General features: G+C 40.9%; 1 pseudogene; it reads right to left on the bottom strand.

Annotated features, from left to right (window-relative positions):
* Positions 1-1,185: 1,185 nt before the first annotated feature.
* On the bottom strand, positions 1,186-5,885 carry LOC134288860 (large ribosomal subunit protein mL40-like; annotated as a pseudogene).
* Positions 5,886-24,354: the final 18,469 nt, after the last annotated feature.

The raw sequence follows: 24,354 nt of genomic DNA, 5'->3' as shown, positions 1-24,354 counted from the left end.
TTTAGAAGTATTTTCAGAATAAATGAACCAAGAAATGTTTTGGGAATTTCCTGAAGGAATCTGTGGAGCAATTCTCAAATGAATATCTGGAGGAATGCCCAAAAAAATCTGTAGTAATTCCCTTAGGATTCTCTAAAGGAATTTCCGAAAAAAAAGGCCTCTAGATGTATTTCTGTAAAAGTCTCTGGAGATAATTCTTTCAGAAATCTCTCGGACCAAATTCTGGTGGACAGGGATGCTATGCTCCTTTCCTTAGTGCATGAGCCAGAGTGAGCGGTTTCAATACGTAAATAAGCTGCACTGTGCACACTGCACAGTTCTTGTGTGGAATGCCAACCTTGCTGGAGGATTGAATAAAACTATTTTATTGATAAAATCTTGGAGATTCCTAGCAATTCTCAAATTAATCTCTGGATGAAAAAAAATCTTTAGCGGCATGAGCTAACTATTCCCAAAAAATCTCTACAGGAAATCCCGAAAGAATCTCTGAATGAATTTGTTAATTAGTAAAATATGTGGAGGAATATATAAAGAATGTGTGGAATCCCAGAAGGAGTTTGTGAACGAATTGTCGAAATAATCCAAGGAAAATTTACCAGAGGAATTTACGAAGAATATCTGAAGAAATGAACGCAGGAAGCTCTGGAGTAATTCTTTCAGAAATCTCTGGATGCATTCCTGAAGCAATTTCTGGAAAAATTAATGATATATTTTTTTAGGAAACACTTGGAGCAATTCTCACATCAATCTAGTGGAATTTAAAAAAAAAAAAAAAAATCGATAAGTATGAACGAAAAAATCTCCAGAAAATGTCTGAAGAATTTTCTGGAGCAAGTCCAGAAAAATCTCTGGTGGAAATCTCAAAAGAACTTCTGAATAAATTTTCGAAGGAAAATTCCCAGGAATTTTTAAAATAATCTCTGAAGACATAAACTAAGTGTGATAATCCGTATTCAACACGTCCGTACTCTTTTGACACATACAATGATCTGATTTATTAATTCTTCATCTTATCATAGCCTACTATTATACAATGATAGCACATCTCTCTTTTTATAAAGATTTTAGAAATTTCCAATTCATTTAATATTACAATATAGTTTAATGTTTATAATTTAATAATGCTATCTGAAATTACTGGCTTATTTTTTATATCCCCGCAAACATGCCATCGGCGATATCTCTGGAAGAACGGACGAGGTAATTTGTGTAAACATTTTTGAACGAACGTGAACGAATTTTTGAAATAATTTCTGGATCAGTTCCGCAGGATTCTCTGAAGTAATTTCCTAAGGAAACTCTGGAGAAAATCCTTTGTGCAGACATTGGAAAATTCTTAAATGAATATCTGGAGAAATGAACTAACGAATATGTGGGAAAACTTAAAGGAGGAATATTCGAAGAAATTTCTGTAGGAATTTTCAATAAATGAAATACGAAGAACAAATTAAATACGAATTTAGCTACATGTTTATATACATAGGGCTTCATACTATCGACATCTATCTCCAGCAACATCTCTTGCAACTCTTACACCCGGACGATCGGTATCGTAACTACCGGCCCTACCGTTTTGAATGGCACCTCATTAACCCGCAACGCCTTCTGGTACAGTTCCTCCGACTCCAGCCGCAGTTCGTTTTAAGCCTTGGTCTGCACCGCCAGCACCCGATCGATCAACTGGTAGTCCTGCAGCTTCTGTTCCATTCGGTATTTGGCCCACTGCTTTTCCAGCAGAACCAGACTCTCAAGCACTTCGGGGCTCATCTTCACTGCGGTTCGTTTGCGTGGCTTCTGTTCGTCGGTCAGCTTCATCGGAACCTCCAGCTCTCCGACCGGTTTTTGCTGGCATTTCTCTCCAGGCGGCGGATTTGCTTCTCCAGACGTTGGCACTTTCGCTCTGCGCGTTGCTTTAGGACTTCTAGGTTGATTTTCTTCCTTTTCTTCGGCGGTTCCGCGCACAGAACGGGAGTGATACGTCGTGGTCGTCCTAGAAAAACAGCAAATGAATAATGAAATTTGATTTTTTTTTTGCAAACACTTTCTACCGCACCTTAAAATTGCATTTTGTAAATTCTAATTAAAAGCACTATTTCAAAGGTTATTACCTCAAAGTTCCCGGATTTCCTTCATCTGGTTAAAATTGCTGGAGGTGATCTCCTCGGATGTTTGTGATCGGCGAGTTTTTGGATGCGCTCCACTAGTGGTTCCTCCCTCGACGAATACATTAAATTTTCCCTCCAGACTGGAACAGTCATTTGCCGGTTGGTTGCGGGTTTCCTGGCGGGGCATGCTTTGGTTGCTATCTGCGGAACCGACACTGGAAGTCCACATTTCTTAAGAGAATTGCTATCTGCTATCATTAACCACTTATTATCACTGAATTCACTTGTTTACATCTAGCTCCCATCCAAGGCGGAAGTAAAGTTGTGGTAGTGAAAATCCAACCATGCTCACTACCACAACTTTACTTCCACCGTGGATGGCAGCTAGATGTAAATAAACCAGCATAAAAATATTGCCTAACCGGGGTCTAACAGCCCAGTGCAAAATATGCCTAACATTAGACTCACGTTAGGCAAAACATACCTAACAAAGGGTCGAGCTCGAAAATGTGTCTAACAAAAGTGTGTCATATTAGCCTGAATTTTGTCGAACTTGAGCCTAACGTGAGGGATTTTGTTAGCCTAACTGTCTCACCGGTTTGTCTTACATTAGTCTCATGTGACCCTAACGTTTCTTGCTGGGATTAGTATCGCTACTAGCATATCAATGTTTTAAAAATCTTGCGCGCGTCCTCTCGTTCGCAACCTCCGCATTGCTTTCCGCCATAGCGGAAATTCGATGCGCTGCTTTAAACTGTGCGCATTCACCACATCAACAATAACAGAGGCATGGTCGTGGCTACAAACTTCTCCGGCTCTCCACTCGAACGACCAACTCACTCAGATTGGTGCAATGTTTGTTATGTACGACCAAACATAACACCAATCAGGACGAGTTGGTTGGTTGTGTGGCAATGTTTGGCTATTCATGTGCGTTGCAATAGTTTCTCTTGCCTGCTGTTGGGAGAGTAAACAGCAAGCACACGAACGGGAAGTGCTGCCAAAGCACGGTTGAATGAAATCGGGGCGATGTTTTTCGCAATTTGATGAGTTTCTTACCTAACTTCGAATTAATTATTGTGGCCAAACGACAAAAAAATTAATGTTGGTCCCAAAGAGAGTTTGTTAGAAAACAACATAAACAATCTTTTGTAGAATATCACTTTTCTACTTTACTACGTGTTTTCATTAAATAACAACAAAAATACCTAAAAAAAGAGCATTTTTTTCGGCTTTTGCCGCAAACTTTCCAAAATTTAAGCATGTTAATCACTTTAGATCGAGTTTTTGTCAAAGAAGCATAACAGCACAATGGTTCAGGCTTTCAATTCATGCAAAAAGATTGAGATTTTGATCAAAGATAGCTGAGATACAATTTTTTGAAGTTTTGCATGTTAAAAATCATAGAATTTTGAATAACTCACTTAGCAGTGATTTGCGACCCCATGTTCCTTGGGCACTTTTTCATATCTCATTAAGACCTATCTGCCCTCAAATTATTTAAAGTCCGGAAACAAACACCCTGTATAACCCCATAATACCTAAATGGGGCAGCATCTAATGATACTGTTTGAGCGTGCTCCTGCTCTTGTGTAGTTGGGTGCAACCTGGTGATGATATTACAATCAACTTAATTGTAATTTAATTGTAATTATTGTAAATTGCAATTCCCCGGGGCAAGTGGGACCTAAAAAAATGCTAATTTTGTTTTGTCATGCCAAAAACTTCAGAACACATTTTTTTTTAAATAATTCCAATGAACCCAAAAGACGTTGTTGGTATATTTGTACTTGCTAACGTGCATTAAAACTGTTTCAAAATTTTTACATTCCATATATTATGCATGTAATGAAAAGTGTAGCAGATCTTCATTTCCTGCGTTTCACGGGGCAAGTGGGACCTATTCAGAGTTTTTGTTCAAAGGGCTTAATATAAGTTGCAACAAATAAGGTAACATAAAATCCCTTATATGAACGATTATGTTTAGAGATTAAAATAAGAAGAGGTTTAAGGTATCGTGCATAAATTACGTAACACATAAAAAATCGCTGGGGAAAAAAACTTGAATCAACTCTAGCAGCTCATGCAAAATAAATTGTTTTTTCTACACAAAAAGCGCCGTAAAGAGAAGAGACAAAAGATTTCAAAACTTGGTCTCTATATTATACAGTTGATGAATCTCGCCAAAAGTAAATCTGGGGTTTCGAGATTTCCAGTAATATCTTCTCCCTTACATAATCTTACGATTATTAAATAATGTTTTTATCAAATCATGAATTTTGAAAAGGTCATTTCCCTATTTTAATTTTTTATGAACGGTTCCAAAATACTCAAAAGAATTCATTATGCAGCGTAAAGTGAAAAAATAATGGAAGATATTAAGAAAAAAAAATCATAAAAATACATGCTTTTGTTTTTTTTTCGTTTTGCCCAAGGTTTTACCATTTTTAACAAGAATTTTATCATCTAAATAGAGGTAATAAAGTATAATTCAACAGTAGATTACTTAACACGTCAATTTTTATTGACATTCGTGCTAATTTCATCGTAGGCTGGACAAGGCGAGATGAACCCATAAAATTGTGTTTGTTCATTCTCATAGGTCCCACTTACCCCAGATAGTGAAATGCACTGGGGCAAGTGAGAGCAATAAACTAAAGGTAATAAATAAAAATAAAATACAGCTTTTTCGCTTGAAGTCATTTGCAAGAACTCCAAATACTATCCTGAAACCGAAAAGTATTTGTAGAATGACAAATCTATTTTTAAACGACGAATGTAGTAGAGCACGTCAATCTCACCTAGTGAATTGAAAATTACATATAAACAACAATAACGTATATGGTCTCTTTATGGTTGAAACAATAAAATATTTTGTATTTAAAGTATCCGTAGGTATGATACCTATGTTTTCCATGAAGAATGCTAGTCTTAAAAATGAATAATAAAAAAATACCAGCTATAGGTCTCACTTGCCCCCGATTCTCACTTGCCCCGGGGTACCTTACATGGTTCAACATGTGCTAAAAGTGTTTCTTTAATTAAATGTGATTTTTATTATGGCCCAATCGTCAATGTTATCAATGAGGCTGTGAACCTACCAACTCAGCTCACTATTGCATATGCCAGCCGTCCTGTACATTCAGCTACTGCTACAGACAAACGTGGTCATTTAGCGTCTCACCTTTTTTCGCGATTCTCGTGCAACCGCGCTGCCGGCCGTCGCCGCTGATATTCTCGTCAGACAAACTGACGCTGAAAAATCAGTGCACTCAATTAGGCGCAGCCCCATTCTCGTTTCCCGGTCTTCGTCCGCTCGTCCGGGCCTACACTGACTGACTAGGCTCATTACTCGACCACATGTGCGGCATTTGATACTACATGTACTGAGGCACACTTGTATGACGTAGTACCATATGCATCCGCGAGTTACTACCGGTGTCTGCGATGCGCGGGAGAGTGAGCGACCTGATGCAACATATTCACCACGGCCTGGGTGCATGAGTTGCATTCGCATGCAGCGTAAAATTTCTCAGCTGTTTAGTAAGCTCCCCATGAAACGCTTGCAGCACATGTGTAAGTAGATTGCTTGGTTGTGTTACACTAGGTCGTGATTGGGCGACAATCGCTCCCGCTCACCAGAGACGGCGTTGTTTAGTATAGGATACTGTGTCGCTTAATCGTATGCGTCGGGAAGGTTCCTTGAACTTGACTCAGATGGCAGCACCTGACGGGGCTAGCAGCAGACTTGCGTTTGGCAGTTACTCGGCTGTGTAGCATTATAGTATACCAGATGTGTCTACCAACACTCGACTAGTTTCAGCTGATTTGAAGGTTTTCATTTGCGCTCACGTACGTATGACGGTATGACGCGCTATAGGTACACGAACGGCGGTGTACGCTTGCGCTTGTCGCCGCCGCCGCCACCGCAAGCAAAGTGAATGGTTAAATTTAATTTTCAAGTTCAAGCGCGTGAAATTCAAAACACATCGGTTATTTCTGTCGTTGAGTTTTTGAGCAATTCGGGTGCGGAAAGTCTGTTTTGACAAATGACTGGCAGTTGGTTAAGGTGCGATCTCATTTGCAATTTATGATCATCAGAGCTATGCCAATCGGGTTGTATTTTTCAGAAGGGTCTAAATGTAAATGTAACCATGTGTAGACCGAACAGTCCAAAGTAAATTTCTTATTCGAAGTAAGGTTAAGGTTCTTCTCTACATACGTTATTAATCGGATATCTTTGCTTACTGCTTACACTCGCACTAACAATCAATCAATTGATCACTGTTCTTTTTTTCACCAAACAATAGTGCCAAAGAGTACTTCTTTGAATTAAGTTTCGCACATGGTTGTTCCTGAGTTGTTATAACTTGTTGGGCCTCATATTTGTGAAAACTCTAGATCAAACGCTTCTCGGCTGTGTCTGATGCAAACAATCTCTCAAACTTTCGACGCAACAACAGAAATTATAGTAGTAGTAATTTCGTTGAAGCGCAAGAAATTGCTAGCTCAGGAGGTGATTTAACGTCACATCCTTTGAGATCTGTCGATCAAGGACGACATCAACGTCAATGCGATAAAGACAGCATGGAATATGGTAAATGACAATCATTCATGTGGTCAAGTTTAACATTTCCATTAATATCGGCAATATATATGAACTTGATTAGTCGAAATCACCGCTGCTTCTGAAAATACAAGAATTTATATCACAAAATTAAAAAAATGGGTAGTTGTGGTAAAATGAGCATGTTAACGATCCGTGTGGTCTATGAAACCGGTTTTATTCAACCCCCCGCACATTTTTACATTAGAAAACTTCGTAAGCCGCATTCGTGGTTTTAAAAAGTAACAGAATTCTTTGTCGGTTTTGTACCTTATTTTCCCACTGTGGTTGGAAGGACCATCGCATACTACATTTTTTTGTTCAAAACCCAACATTTTGTTATAACTTATCGAAATATTGATAAATTTTCATATTTTTTTTAGTGAAAGACTCTTTTTCGAAAAGACTTCGAACAACCTTGACACCCGAAAGAAATAATTTGAATTAAGCTCAATAACTTCAAAAGAAACTTTTGCCCCAATTTATACACTTCGTCTTCGATTAAAAAACTTATTCATTCAAACCTTACTTCGGGGATTTTCGAAGGAATTTTTCCGGGGAACCTTTTAGGAATCTCTTCAGAAATCACTTTGGGATTTATTTCTTGATTGATTGATTTATCTTTATATGAGATACTTTCAGCCCTTGGCTGGTTCGTCTTAGATTTATTTCTTGGCGTTTCTCCAGGGATATGTCAAAAAATTCTTCTGGAAGTACCTACTGTAGAGCATTTTTTTTATTTTTTTTTATAATTACTTCAAAAATTCTTCCAGATTTGATTTGAATTTCTGATGCTAAATATTCTTCCTAAAATTCTTCTGAAAAAATAGCTTAAGTTTTTATCTACTAATAACTTTCACACATTTTGCAAGAAATTCTTTCAATAATTCCTCCGTAAGTATCTCCAGCAGTTATTCCAGGGTTTGTTTCAGATGATTCTCCAGGAATTCCTTTAGATGATGATTCACCTGGGCTTGTTAGGGGAATATCTGTAAGTAAAAAGAAAATTGGGTTAAGTACTGTTCATTTGAACAGTCAAGACACTGAAGACTTACAATTGAGGTCGAAATACGCATCTGTCAGAGGATGCAAATTCTAAGTGGAATTCAAAGGAGCAGTACTTAACCCGATTTTCTTTTTACTTATTCCCTTAGATTTTTTTAAGTATTTATTCAATAACTCCACGTATTCTCGCGGATTTTTTAAAAGAATTCTTTCAGGAATTTCTCAAAGGTTTCATTAAGAAATACCTCAGGGATGTCCTTTATAAATCCCTTCAGAGATTTTATCTGAAACTTCTCCATGGATATTTCCTTAAATTTCCTCAAGATTTTTTTATAACATTCGTCTAGAAATTCCTACAAAATCATAGGAGTTCCTTTAGAAATTCTCCATGGATTCCTCCAGGAGATACTCCAACGATTACTTCAGAAATTGCTTCGAAATTCAAGAAGCTCTTCAGGAAACTTTCAAAAATGTCTTCTTGGTATCTCCAGAGGTATCTTCAGGGATTCCTTTAAGATTTTTTTTCCAGGTAATCCTTTAAAAATTCCTTCAGGAAATCCTAGAAGAATCACTCAAACATTGTTTTATGTAATTTCATAAAGTACTTCTGTAAAAATCAATGGAAAATAGCTATCTGAGGGAATTCCTTGGGGGTTTTCTGAATGATTCCCAGGAGATATTTCTGATGAAACCACAAGAGGAATATCAAAAACGAAACCTTCTATAATGTTCTTCGGTAAACCCAGACGAAATTTCTCAAGGGATTTTATTTCTGAAAATTTTGAAAAAAAAACGGAGGAATTGACTTTTTTTTCACAACAGGGATTTGATGGCTACGCAATCTTGATGAATCAAAATGAAACTTTGGAAACTTTGGGTTAGATAAGAACTGGTTTTGATTCGAAGCCGCTACATCTGAGCTAATCCATATATATTTTGACTAAACCTTTGCTGACATTCATGAATAAGTCCTTGTTGAACTACTGAAGAAGTTTTTAGTGATATTTATGAATGAATTCCTGAGCAAGTATTAGATGGCATCCTAGGAGGAATTTTTGAATAAATCGTCTATCTTATTCCTTTTCAATTCCCCAGAGAAAAAGCATTCCTGGAGGATTATTGTGAAAGAAAATCAGCGTATTTTCTAAAGGTATTCTGGAAGGATTTGATAAATAAATTTCAGGAACTTATTCTCATAAACCCTTAATGGAACTCCTGAAGGAATTCAGAAATAAATATTTCGAAAAATTCTTGGAGAATTCGCTTACCCAAATTCTCGTGAACGTATTTTTAAAGAAATCTGTGAAAGAATGTCTGGAGTAACACTTAAACTTCTGTAAAGATTCCCAGAACAATCTCATGAGAAATTTCCTTAGGAATTTATGTTAAACTTCCTGGGAACTTTTTCTGAAGAAATCTCTGAATGTCCTAAACCTAAAGGATCCGAGTAAAATTCTTAAAGGTATCCTTCGAAGAAATTTTGGAGGAATTTATTTGGAAATACCTGAAGGAACTTATGAAGGAATAGATATTTTTGTAAAACTTATGAAGGAACTCAACTGCCCATAATCGCATAGTTGACGTAAGACGTAAGTAGTGTTCAACATACTTTTGAAATATTACCAATGATTAATGAAAAGTTTATGATTTTTCTTCACGTTGATATCTAGCTAGTGATTAGATCTTGTGCTCTATTGAATAAAAGTGGTCACAATTATGCATATTTGATAGATTAGCTTGTGAGTGCTGTCATTGTCAATGGTGGTTACGTCAACTATGCGATTATGGGCAGTCAAGGCATCCCCAAAATATATGTCTGAAGAAATGTTGGGGAGGTTTAACAAAAGAATTCTCTAGAAAAGTTGCTGAAAGAATTTTGAACTTTTAATTTTATGGAAATAAACAGGTAGCTGTAAAAGTGCTGACGGTTTTTTTGGCGTGGGAAATTTTGTTTGGCAGCGTAGAATAATATGAACAGTGGCGTGTCGGGTCATTTTAAACGTCGACGACGGCGGTGCGGCGCGGAGGCAAACACGTCTACTTGGAGGATCATGGTGAGGTGTTGAAGGGATGGCCAATACTTGAAAATGATTTCCAAAGTGTATCGTAGCGTTCATCTCAGTCTCACTAAGGGGCTGTCCATAAACCACGTGGTCATTTTTTTGGAACTTTTCAACCCCCCCCCCCCCCCCCCGCGTGGTCATTAGTCCATACAAAAATTTTTATTTGTCCATACAAAATGGTCAATGGCCGAACCCCCCCCCCCCCCTCATGACCACGTGGTTTATGGACAGCCCCTAAGGCAGGTGTTCCCAACCTTTTTGAGGTGACGACCCCCTTTAGGAATTGTCAAGACATCTGGGGCCCAATGAAAATTTTTAGAAAAAAAATGTATTAAATGAACGAAACAGATTTTTTTTTTTTGGGTACAGTGACGTGGTCAGAAATTTACTGTTGGGGAGGGGGGGGGGGGTAATGACGATCAATGAAACGTTTTTTTTTTATTCGACACTCTAATTTCGTGAACAATAATGTAATGTACACACAGCAAATAATTTTGTAATTTCCAGGTGCGTAATTTCTGGCGACGTATCCAATTTTGGACGTAATTTTACTCGGTTACATCGTTTTCCAACAATTATCACATTTACCATTGTACACCCTCGTTGGCACCGGAAAGTGTCAACAAACCCATTCCAGCAGATACTCAGAAACGGTACCATATTAATCACCCACCTCCCAACTCGGTGAAATAGCCGAGAGGTAAAGGATATGCCTCACAATCCACGGATCAGTGTACGAATCCACACACTTAGAAAAATTCATGTAAATTTGCGTCACTTTGGATGCACATATAAAAGCGACACATATGACGTAAATTTGAACGCCCAAGTGACGTAATTTTCTGTCACATTAAACTGGATTTTACGTCATATGAAACGTAATGACTCACGATTCACAAATTGTTTACGTCACCTTGAACTCAATTTTACAAGAATGACGTATAATTAAGTCAAAAGACCTGTAAATTTACGTCATTAAACTGTTAACGTTCTGTGCAGTAAATTTACGTCACGAGTAAATTTGATTTTTTCGTAGTGTGCATGCCAATATTTTACTTATATATGATTCATTCATCGATTCGGTTCTAGCGATTGCTAGACCCCCATTTCAAGCTGCGGCGGCTTATTTGCTGCGTTGGAAGCATGTAATTTGTACATCACTTTTACGACGTGACTGATGTGCAGCGAAAATGATGTGATATCACAAGAATTTTTTTTGCTGTGCACACTACGAAAAAAGCAAAATTACTCGTGACGTAAAGTTTTTACACAGAACGTAAACAATTTAATAACGTAAATTTACAGGTCGTCTGACTTAATAATACGTCATTATTGTAAAATTGAATTCAATGTGACGTAAACAGTTTGTGAATCGTACATCATTACGTTTCATATGACTTAGTATCCAGTCAAATGTGACAGAAAATTACGTCATATGTGCTGCTTGGATATGTGCATCCAGAGTGACAGAAATTTACATGATTTTTTCTAAGTGTGTACATGTAATTTGGGTCGTAACTGACAAATTTTTCTTCTGAAGGCGTTTTTCAAATTTGAAAAAGTGCGCCAACCAACGAACTCAACCACTGAAGTGAAGACGTGCGACTATGTTTAAAACATACATAACCTCACGAGTAAATGGAGGGGCTGTATCTATCCTTTGAAAAAGGCACAATATATGTGACCGAAACGTCAGGTGTTGAACCAATATCCGTTTATGATTACATAGAGACTGAAAGCCGAAAATCCCCGCTAGCATAACCACACAACTCTTGACCTGCAGGGTGTCACCGAAGTGGAAGAACTCGTCACGGCACTGCGGCAACAGTGGTGTCTACTACCTTTGAGGGCTTCGTGGTCGCCAAAGTAAACGCGGTCTTCTTCTGTAGCTGTTATGCGCCTCCGCGGTGGCCGATCGAGCGGTTCACGCAAATGCTGGACCGCTTAACGACCGTGCTAACAGGGCGAAGGCCGGTGGTAATAGCGGGTAACTTTGATGCCTGGGCTGTGGAATGGGGAAGCCGTTTCACGAACCAGCGGGGTCAGATCCTGCTAGAAACACTGGCCATCTTAGATGTCGACTAGGCTTACGTCGGGACCAAGAGTACCTATAGTCAAAACGGAGCGGAGTCAATTATTGACGTGACCTTTTGTAGTCCTGGCCTAACGAGTAGTTCGAACTGGAGAGTAGATGATGGCTACACTCACAGCGATTACCTGGCGGTTCGCTACAGTATCGACTACAACAACAGCAGACAGCGGATAGAAGAAGAGGCGGCTAGGCCAAGGCCAAGCCCTCGTAGGTGGAAGACATCATACTTCGACGAAGAGGTATTTAGGGAAGCGCTCCGCCGTGAGCGAAACTTAATCGGTTTAGACGGCGACGAGCTGGTAGCGGTGCTCTCACGTGCGTGTGATGCGACCATGCCTAGGCGAGTCCACCCTAGAAATGGGAGGTCACCGGCTTACTGGTGGACCGACGCGATTGCGGACCTGCGCCGCGCCTGCCTACGGGCTAGGCGGCGGAGGCAGCGAGCACGATCAGAGAAAGAGCGAAACGAACGGCGGGTGGTGTTCGCCGCTGCAAAAGCCGCGCTCAAGACCGAGATAAGAGCAAGCAAAAAGGCCTGCTTTGAGGGTCTCTGTCAGAGTGCCAATACGAACCCGTGGGGTGACGCCTACAGGATCGTTATGGCCAAGGCGAGAGGTGTGATGGCTCCTACAGAGCAATCTCCAGAGATGTTGGAGGGGATCATTGGAGGACTTTTTCCGCGTTATGATCCTAGTCCTTGGCCTCCTTTCGTAGGACAACCGGGAACTGGGGCTGAAGATGAGGAGAGGGTCACCGATGTGGAACTTGCGGGGATAGCTAAGTCCCTTAGCGTAGGTAAGGCCCCAGGTCCGGACGGAGTTCCGAACCTGGCCTTAAAAGTAGCTATTGCAGAGGCTCCGGAGATGTTCAGGTCTGCTATGCAGAAATGTCTGGACAAGGGAGTTTTCCCAGAAGCTTGGAAGAAGCATAGCCTGGTACTATTGCCAAAGGCGGGGAAACCACCCGGAGATCCGTCGGCATATAGATCAATATGCTTGATTGATACGGCGGGGAAGGTGCTCGAAAAGATCATCCTCAATAGAATGTTGAGGTTTACCGAGGGCGAAAATGGTCTTTCGAGCAACCAGTACGACTTCCGGAAGGGGAGGTCCACCGTAGACGCTATCTTGTCGGTTACAAAAACCGCCGAGAAAGCACTCGAGCCTAAGAGGAGGGGAATTCGCTTCTGCGCGGTAGTGACTCTGAATGTAAGGAATGCGTTTAATAGCGCCAGCTGGTCTGCTATTGCCGATGCGCTCTTGCGTCTGGGGATAACGGAGTACCTGTACAAGATTCTCGGAAGCTACTTTCAGAATCGTGTACTAGTCTACGACACGGAGGTGGGTCGGAAGTACTTTCACATAACCTCAGGAGTCCCGCAAGGTTCCATCCTGGGTCCGGTGTTATGGAATGTCATGTACGACGAGGTGTTGAGGTTAGAGTACCCAGTGGGAGTGGTGATTGTCGGATTTGCCGATGATATTACGCTCGAAGTCTACGGTGAAACGATCGAGGAGGTAAAGTTGACTACCAACCACTCGATCAAGGTTGTGGAGGCGTGGATGCGGTCCAGGAAACTGGAGCTGGCTCACCACAAGACAGAGGTGACGGTTGTTAACAACATGCAGTCGGCGCAGCACACGAAGATCAGTGTTGGAGAGTGCACTATCCTGTCAAAGCGCTCTGTCAAACGCTTGGGCGTGATGATCAACGATAAGCTTACCTTCGGTAGCCACGTCAATTATGCCTGTAAAAGAGCCTCCACAGCTATTGCGGCACTGTCCCGGATGATGTCCAATAGCTCTGCGGTGTACGCCAGTAAGCGCAAGCTTCTGACTAGTGTTGCTACGTCCATACTTAGGTATGGCGGCCCGGCGTGGGGCACCGCGCTAAGTACTGAATGCTACCGACGTAAGCTGGAAAGTACTTACAGGCTTATGTGCCTGCGGGTTACGAGCGCGTACCGTACCGTGTCACACGACGCTCTCTGCGTCATTACTGGTATGGTGCCTATCAGCATTCTTATCAGTGAGGACATGGAGTGCTTCGAAATGCGCGGCACAAGAGGCGTACGCAGGACTGTCAGGATGGCCTCTATGGTCAAATGGCAGCGCGCGTGGGACAGGAAAGGAAAGTGGACCCATAGGTTGATACCGAGGGTAGATAGTTGGATTAATAGGCACCATGGGGAAGTTACATTCCACCTGACACAGGTCCTTACAGGTCATGGTTGCTTCCGACAGTATCTACACCGTTTCGGACATGCGGATTCTCCTGAATGCCCAGTGTGCAATGGTTTAGAGAGGAAACGGCGGAACACGTTTTGTTCGTGTGCCCGTGTTTTCGCACAATGCGTGACGGCATGCTTGCCACATGCGGGGAGGACACAACTCCGGACAATTTGGTCCAGAGGATGTGTAGGGATGAGTTTGACGGCTATCACCCATATCGTCTGGGAGCTACAGAGGAGGTGGCGCGTGGACTCGGAGAATGGCTAGTCCAGATGCAAAACAAGAGGTGGTCCAGGGGTTCGGAGTCGGCTTCGTAGGTCATACCGGTGCCCTGCGGTCGAGATCGACCCTTACAGCGATTATGTGGCCGCGGAGAGGAAGTCCCGGTAGCGGTGCTGTCGTGGCGTCAGTCTACTGGGTTGGATTTGAGCCCGCGGTTGGAAAGGGGTCCCCGGCAAGGGTCGGGGTAGGTGAGACCCTGCTGTCTGCAACCTACGGATGCATCTGATAGCCCAAGCAACACACTTGGACATTAATAAGTTCCTGTAATTTGTATGCAACTATATTGAAAGTTATGCCATTTGAACCAATCGTCTTATTAACGACTAAATTGCAATCAAAAAAGCGCAAGAGGTGGAGCCAATATAAAACATCCATTCGTGATATAAACGGTTTCAATACGCAACCGAATTATAACCAAGATACAACTTATAGTAGACTTAAAAAATGGTGACCGATTCGACAACTAGTCAGCTAGTCACCACATTCGTCACTACCAGTTATTATGCACCAACAGTATCGTTCATGTGATGAATAAATTGTGTGCATAAATATACCGCAAATAAGGCTGACCGAGAACGTCAATTTGTGTGCCGTTCCAGATTTATCGGTAAGTTACGCATTTTAGCTCCGTATTCTCAACGCGCCTCAGTCTACTTATCATTTTGCGAGTGAAAATTTAGGCATTTGTGGTAAAAATTAACTCGCCATATTGCTTTGCCGGAGTGCATTCAGCAGCTTATTTAATGCACCCATAAAATGCTGAAAATTAATTTTAGAATTTAGAAAGATACTGTTTGCTGAATCATATCTATGGGAATTCGTATTGACAAAGTACAACTATGCTTCACGTGGTACACGTGGTACACGGAACCGCCAAACTACCAAAAATTTGATTCTTTTGACGCAATCCTATAGTTCGTCCCAATAAGTCAACATTTGAGTGAATTGATTAAACTCACACAAGGTAAATTGCCTTTACCTCCAACTAAAAATATACTCAAGAGTAGGTAAATTCAAGACCCCCTTCATTCAACCCAAATTTGGGTAAATCTACATTTACCCAAAACTGGCTTATTGGCCTCAAGGACCCCCGTTGGATAGACGCATCTCTGTTTCTTTCTGACAAGATCTGTGGGGGAGAGAGGAAAAACAACCTAATTTTGGGTAACTAATCAATTTGATACTAGGGTTAAATCGACCCAAAATAAGGTAGTTTGAATTTTCCGTGTAGGACATAAATAATAAAAAAAAAGCAGTCACTTGGACGTGTACTTCCCATTTGCGTCGACAAGAGGCTGTCCATTTATTACGTAATGAAAATTTCACTTTTTTTTGTAAAAAATGTAAACCCATTGTAAAATTGTTCGTGGGAAACTCCTAATATTTTTGTACGTTACGTTAGATTTCTCAAAACCCCATATATTCAAATCTTCCCAGTGGTACCAGTAGGTACCAGTCGTTCAGTACTGCGAAAATGAGGCAGAATTATTTTTATTGGGTCAATATTATACTTCCAATCAGATTTATTTTTTCTATTTTACCACTTTAGTTTTATAAAACTTGGAATATGTCGATAAATTTATGAAGAAAAGGTTACATTTTATTTGTACATGATTTCGTTATTTTTGAAACATTTTGATTTTTTATAGTGCATTTTATATTTTTCGTGATCAAAAAACATTTTGCCGCACATTTTATTCTATATCTCCTGTCAAAATTGTTCGTTATGTTCTAAATAAGTTCCAGGTGCGACATGTTTATAACAATCAGAATCAATGTTTTGGTTGATTTGGTTTGTAAACAGTTGTAACTAAGATTCGTTGAAACAATCAGATAATATTTCAGTTACAAATTGGTTTCGCAAGTTTCGACTAATGATGACGTTTGTTTTCATTTTGCTAGTTGTTATAAAACGGTTACACCTCAGTTTGGCATTAACAACACGATTTTAATTTTGTTTGTTTCATGAAAACTCAGTTGCAACATGTTTGCAACGATGATCATTTCCATTTTAGTTGCAGGTGCTACTTGGGAGGGCCTGAAGGGTAAGGATACCCTTCCTTTGCGGGCAGGTCAGATCGAGTTGCATGTGGGCATCAGTTCTTGATGTCCGCTCAGCAGTAGGGCGCGGGCGGGGTTGATCCTGCCCGCCTTCCGAGGACAAAGGGAGTGGTGAGGACCACTCGGGAAACTGGCTAAGCGCCAGCATGTTACCGTGATGGACTCTCCAAAGCGAGTCATCGATGTTCGTAGCTGCAGGCTACGCAGCTAACCTTGAGGGTGCAATGTGCACTAGCCCCTCTCTGAAGCAATACCTTCTTGGCGGTTCCGGAGAGACGTAGGGTTTGGCGACCATAGGAATGTGTTTAGTGGGTCGAGGAGAGAGTAGTCTTAGCTTCTACTATTGTAGTAGAAGACGGCCTCAGCCCCACACTTTCCTAACCTTCCTGTTAGGGTGTCTGTTTGCAGATTATCTCCCTATGGTTTAGAAGGAAAAAAAGAAAAAAAAAACTCTTGGCCTGCTTGACCCGTGGAAGCATGAGGTAGGAACTTGTGTAGACCAGAGCTTTGTTGGACGGTCTCCTTATCGACTCACCGTTTTTGCAACCCCCACATTCCAATAAAGACATAACGCCCCGGAAACGATATGATGTTTGATCGGTTATATTAATTACGTATAGAGTTACACATAGTTATGCAAATCCTACAACTCTTCAGTGTTATAATCCTAAACTATTTTGCATACCGATTATCAACATAGCTGCTGGCCATAGAATTCAAATATGCGTTCTCCGCATAAGCCTTAATTGATTTGTTAAGAATCGTAATGCGTACCGTGTAGGTATGAATTCATTATCGTTAGGCCGCACTCGACAAATACTAGCTCAGCAGCAGTCATATAAATCTCACATTCTAGTAAATGCATCGACACGTGAGAACGATCCCATATGTGCCGCACGGTATCTCCTCCCGATGGGTATTAAGTACCAGTGCAATGTGCATTGGGTGGAACGATTTATGCAGATTCGAACGCCTTGCTCCAATGGAAGCCTGACAGCGTGTAGGCATCTTTCTTGCCACTTTGTGTCACACTCATACTGACCGCTGCCGTCTTTGAATCCGATAATGTTTGAAGTAAATCTTGATTATCTTCGACTTCGGATGTACACTGCCGGCTGCCGTCGTGTGTACTTCAATCGACATAATCATACTAATTACAGGTTCCATCTTGTGCGGGTTCCGTCGTGGTTTGGCTTCAGATCCGTACTGGACAGACGGGCACCGATACGGCATCGGGATGCCGCCTAAGATTGGGTGGAGATAGGGGTACAGTACAAAGGGGTGACGTTGATTGTTTTTCGAGAAGTTCCTAAAATATCCGCTTGTTAAGTTGTGGTTAGATATTCTGCAACATCTACATACTTTGACATTTTCAACGTTCAAACTTTCAAAGCTACCCAAATGAACAGCACCAAGTATCTCACAGCACTCCAGAGCCACTGTTGCAATTTGAAACATGTTGTTCCCGATGGACGGTGCTGCATGGTCAACCAAATGTCCGTTTGCGTAGGTACCTTTCCGAGATGCACCGCGGAAGTTTGATGTGGCCAGCAATCGCATCGTGGTGTGTGCTGCTACTGCACCGTCGTGACAGCAGTGCAACTGCGAGGGAGACTGGGTAAATTTATGTAATTGGCGAAGACGTTCGCAGATTTAAGTGTTTTTTCCATGTAGTGTCGTAAAACACGAACCTGGTGTGTAATTGTTGGCACCATATGTTCGGAAAACATTCGCCAAAGGAGGAAACTGCTATATATTATGCGTGACAAATGGTTGACTACCGCATGCAACGCAATTTCGAATATGCTAGCCAAGTTTTGGGTTTCACAACGATGAGTCAAATATTAGAGCGTCCAACAAAGCTCTGGTCCTTCCAAGTTCCTACCTCATGCTTCCACTAGTCAAGTGATGATATAGACCGCCAGCTAAGAGTTGTGTGCTTAGCTGGTAGTGGAGCCTGGGCACTGTTGTTCTTCAGACTTCAGCTAGATTGAGGAGGTACGACTCGAGCGTCTGTTCACTAAGGAGGTGCGGCTCAAACAGCATCTTTTCTGGCATCCAGCGGCTGAGTAGGAAATGCTGCATCTCGCCCAGCTAGATCCAAGGTGGTAGCCCCATCAGCGTGGTCGTCCCAGTGTTTGTTGGGACGTTTAACAGAACTGGCACGAAGACCCTCCGGCGAGACAGGAGTGTTGGCGTAGGCCCAATAAGCCACCCGTAAAAATCCCCATTGCGAATAACATAGGAGAAAATACGACTCGATACAATCGGCAAAGACCCACATGGAGAAATAAAGACTACGATTGAAAACTTGAAACATGGAATTGCAAGTCACTTGGTTTCGCAGGATGTTACAGGATAATCTACGACGAACTACATCCCCGCAACTTCGGTGGAGTTGCAGGAGCTTTTTTGGATAGGACATAAAGTGTGGAAAAGCGGGCATCGAGCGGCGACCTTCTACCAAAGCTGTGGCACCACTAATTCAAGTTTTTTTTTTCAGGTTCAATTATATTTATTTTAATCATTTTTCTTGTTTTACAATCAATGTGTACATAGTAAGTGATTCAGCTTTGCTTTTCAAACTTTAGTTCCGCTGCGTTTTGTTAAGATTATAACATGGTCGGGGTTCTGCTAAACTGAACTAAAGACCATTTTTTGAAAAATTGAGTTTTCTTAACCATTAGGTGAAGAAAATGATGATCTTCCTTCCATGTAAAAATCCAGTAATTCTGACAGCTATTCGTGGAGTAAATTCGCGCTTGGTTATTACTCAGATGATCCAAGTTCGAATCTCTTTCATATTTTTGAAAACTTTTTTGTACTTAGTGCACTTTGGCAGAACATTTTCATGGTTTTCTTCGACCAGCATAAATTTGAAGTACACAAATTGCTCCACATTCACATCTCAGGACCTCAGGGCATGCAAGGACATCGTTTGACATATTCACTCTTGCTCTGTGCCTCCACATGCACCGCTTATGAAGAAAAAGCATGGGTGGGAAGGGCTGAGTTGCGAGGGCTTCCGCCGTTCATATTTCAAACTATTTTGAGACCTTCATGCAACCATACTATACGCGTCCTCTTTAATTCATGTAAAGAATTGTGAGTGATATCGATTTCGACTTGATAGATGATGAAAAATCGAGATTTTTTCACTATCCAACTGGTTTTATCTGAAACAAAAAAACACATCCAGCCAAACTGAACTATAAACCATTTTCTAATGTTTTTGTTCAACCAGAGTGAACTGAGTGCAAATAACCAAGAAATAAAATGTAATTATATCAATGATTTCAAAAAATTTACATGTATTCTTCATTTCTGATGATTAATGAAGGCTTGTACACGGTGTTCAATAAGTTCGGATACACCATATAACTTAAATTAATTTCACATCTGTAATTCAGATTTTCAAAGTAAATGTATTTATTGGAAGGTCATATAACACTGATCAAATATAGCATATGGTTTTGAATAAAGTCTTTTTCTACTTTTTTATAAGCCTAAGGATGTATCTAAAGTTTGTTGGCTGCGGCACGCTGGAATAATTTTCGATAAGTTGCTCAAGCTACAGAAGTCTAAAACGTTGACTTTTGAGTTTACATCTCACTATACTAAATTAAAATAACTAGATTAATAGACAAAAGCTTTACACTGCTATTTCAGTGATGATATGGTGATAAATTTGCAAGTTCAGTCAAAATGTGCATAAATCTATGAAAAAGGCATAAGTACATTATATAAAGCCAATTTTGGTTAAAATTTGTCACAATAGGGATATAATCAAGTTTTGGAATAGATTATCATGGATTAACAACCTACTTTGATTTAACTTAACACCATTACTCACTAAAAACTAGACGAAATACAAATGACAGACGTGCGTGCCGGCCGAAAGGACACATTCGCAATTATTTCAAAAGGATAAAGGACAGTTTATTTCAAAACATATACTGTATTTGATCAGTATTATGTGAGTTTTCAATTAATACATTCACTTTGCAAATCTGAATTACAGATGGGAAATAAATTGAATTTTACTGTGTATCTGAACTTATTGAACACCGTGTATGTTACATGTGTGCGGAAAAGTTTCAAATAATCTCCGCTGTTGTTTATTTGTGAGTGGTTGAACTTTGAGCTTAATTATCTCGAAATTATCTTTTTGGCGCTTAGTTCGGTTTAGCAGAACCCCGGCCACATGTATGTTTGTGTGTTCAGCTGTTAGCTGTTGGGAGTTGTGCCTTGAATGTTTTTTTTTTATCTGTATTAACGAGATTTTTAGCCCTAGGCTAGTTCATCTCGGGACCCTCGCTTTACTTCCCTTCCGAAGGAAGAACTCACATTTTGTGAGTATGTCGGGAGTGGGATTCGATCCCAGGTCCTCGGCGTGATGGTCAAGTGTTCTTACCATCACACCAGGTCCGCTCCACGCCTTAAATCTAATAACTACAAACTACTACTATTTACAAAATATTTACACTATTTACAAGGTATTTACAATACGAATAGATTTTCCTTGTTGTGCCCCATTCTGAAACCAAGGCTCAAGTTCGGTGCTGCGTGGCAAAGTTAGTTATAGTTAGAATTGGGTCAAGATTCGCTAGCCTGGGAACCTCTGTAGTCCTTGTGTTGTGTGGTAGGTTCAGGATCATTTTCAAGAACCTGTTCCGCACTGTGGTAACGATCATAAAAGATCTATTTAATGTTATCTGCTAATGCCACACGCGCTGCGGCATACGACAAACCATGCTGGCGCGCGGTCGGGAAGAGACTGATTCAATCAATCAACGCGCGTTACCAATCGTGTAGCACTCGCGTGCGTACGAAGTAGACGAAGTGAAAACGGACATTAATAGAGGATCTACCACACGCACCACTTGAAGTTTCTTTATGTGAGTTGGGGCGCATCCCATCCAGACTGGTGAACCGTAGAGCAGCATGGGAAGTACCACCTGCTTATAGATGGCAAGCTTGTTGACGACGGAGAGCTTCGACCGGCGATTGATGAGGGGGTATACTACCGTGAATCGCATATCAGTCCCATTTTTGCTGGATTTCCTATGCAAATGGGACAGATATGCTATTCACGGCAGTATAGCTGTCTCAGCATGATTGTGCTCTTGGTGACCAGGCTATCCACATGCGATCGGTAGAGCAGTTTGCTGTCCATTACAAGGCCGAGGTACCGGACGGCGGACTTCGTTGGTCCAGTCCACCTCGCATTCTCTCACCTTTACTTTGGTGTTAGGCTTAAGACGGTCGGTATTTCGGTGGGGAAACACGATTATCTGCGTTTTGGCGGCGTTTACCCGAATCTTCCAGGTATTCAGGTAGTTGACGTAGGCGTTCAATCCGGCTTGAAGTTTGGTGACGAGGTGACGGATAACACGTCCACTATAGCTTATCGCCGAGTCATCAGCGCAAAGGGACAGCTTGCCGTCCACTAATGAACTGGGAACAGGATTTATAGTGTTGGGCAAGATGCGACAACGTATGATCGGGTGGCAACCGATCAACGCAAGGATGTGCATGTTGAGAGTTAAGGACCGTTTCTTCAACTACAGCATCATCAACGTCCACTGCTCACACGAAGGGAGACCTGATGACGAGAAAGAAGCGTTCTACGCGCAGTTAGAGCAAACGTACGATGGTTGCTCGCCGTGTGACGTGAAAATCGTTGTCGGCGACATGAGCGCGCAGGTAGGAAGGGAGGAAATGTACTGACCGGTAATCGGGCGAAACAGCCTGCACGCCGTATCGAATGGGTTCTATAACATTTACCCGAAAACCATTTACCCGAAAGACATTTACCCGAATGACATTTACCCGAACGTCATTTACCCGAATGCGACAAATACCCGAATGCGACAAATACCCGAATGCGACATTTACCCGAATGCGACACTTACCCGAAAAATAAAAAAATGTGTACTTGATCCCCATATGATTTGTCAATACAGTCAAACCTCCATGAGTCGATGTTCCTTGACTCGTTATCGACTCATGGAGGTAATTTTTTTCATACTAAAAAAATATTTCTGGGTTACTGCGATGGTCCCTTCAAAACGCTTCCCAAAGGATTTTTGTTCCACTACTCGATATTTCCTTGAGTCGATGGTCCCTTCAATATCGACTCATGGAGGTTTTACTGTAATAAATATGTTATGGCCCGGTATCATATAGCAGGCTTTGGTTAGACCTAATAATCATCAGACTGAGTGGATCATCAAGCACTCTGGTACAGGACTAACTGGCTGTTACAATGCTATTTTAATCAAAGGATTTTTGTTGATATTCTGTTCTTTTACGGCTCCATCCAATTAGCCCGAACGCCAATCCGAATCAATCAGGACGTCGCCCAAAAAATGCAAAATTAGCTACTTATATACACGATCACAAACTGGCAGCCATACCGCAAGTATTATCCACTTCTTCTAAGATTTGCCTTCTTTTTAAAATAGGCTGTTCTTTCGAATTTACATTGTCCACCCGTAAATTGTTGATAAGTTGGTCGGCTGGTACTGGCTAAACTGGTAATTTCTCCATAGAATGTATTCATTCTTTCCATAAGAGGCTACTTTTTCGAGTTGGAGTTGAAATGTTATTTAGTTTGTTGCGGACGAACTACTAACTCCATAGGAGACCCGTGAATCCATCTGTCTATCTATATCCTTTAGGGAACTATTATACATATCTATCGGGGTGATGACCCATTTGGGGAAATGGCTTTTGGAATAATGTCCTATTCGAGGTTATGATGGCATTCGAGGTAAGGGGGTAGAGTTTCTTTAACAGACATAGTATCACTGTATTGTTTGGTGGCCAAACTATTACCTATCCTTCGGAGATTTTCCCTTCTTCTCTTCAAAGGCTGTTCTTTTGAGTTGCACTGCTGCATATTTTGTAGGCGTTCGAACTACTAACTGCACAACAAACATTGTTGCTGTACAATAGAAGAATAAGCCAATCATAAGCTTAATTTTTGAAATTTTGATTGAATAAGCTGTTATTCAGCTACCATTATTGGTAGTTGGGATGCATATAAGTGTTGTCCTTGTTTCGATTATATGATGTTCTTTTAAATTACACTCTTACATGATTGCGTGATGTATTCCAAGTCTACATCTAAGATTTTTCCTTCTTTTAATAATGGGATGTTCTGTTTGGTGAACAATCTGCAAACTTTTCTGTCAAATATTATTTTCTAATGATATGTTGATTTTCCGAGGGCTGTTTCTAATCGTTTCGAACTAATGACACTTTGGCCTACAAACAGAGATTTCCCCTTCTTTGAATCATAAACTGTTCTTTGCTTATCAAAAGAACAGCATATGAATCAAAGAAGAGTAAATATCTAGATTGAACGCTAACAGCGTTAACATAACAAATGTAAGCTGCAGTTATGAGTTTGATTCAAGCATATGCCCTGTGAATTCCTATCGCGGATCATTTCAGGGAAAATTTGATAAAATGGGTTCCAGAGGAATATCAAAATGCTTTTCTGATCCACAATACTAAATAATACATGCACTTTTTAAATAGAACAAAATAAGTGAACTTTATTCACAAAATCATAATTTGTGCATAGTAAAAAAGTATTCGGGTAAATGTCGCGTTCGGGTAAATGTCGCATTCGGGTATTTGGCATTCGGGTATATGTTACATTCGGGTAAATGGTTTTCGGGTAAATGTCTTTCGGGTAAATGGTTTTCGGGTAAATGTTATAGAATCATCGAATGATAACGGCCAGCGATGCGTAAACTTTGCAACCTCCCGTGGTATGGTAGTCCGAAGCACCTTCTTCCCCCGCAAAGATATCCACAAAGCCACCTGGAGATCACCCGACCAACAAACAGAAAATCAAATCGACCACGTTCTAATCGACGGTAAATTCTTCTCGGAT

The sequence above is a fragment of the Aedes albopictus genome, chromosome 2, assembly GCF_035046485.1.
Source record: "Aedes albopictus strain Foshan chromosome 2, AalbF5, whole genome shotgun sequence".
NCBI classification, from domain to species: Eukaryota; Metazoa; Arthropoda; class Insecta; order Diptera; family Culicidae; genus Aedes; species Aedes albopictus.
The sequence above is the reverse complement of the archived record's forward strand: the minus strand, read 5'-3'. Positions and strand labels throughout refer to the sequence as shown.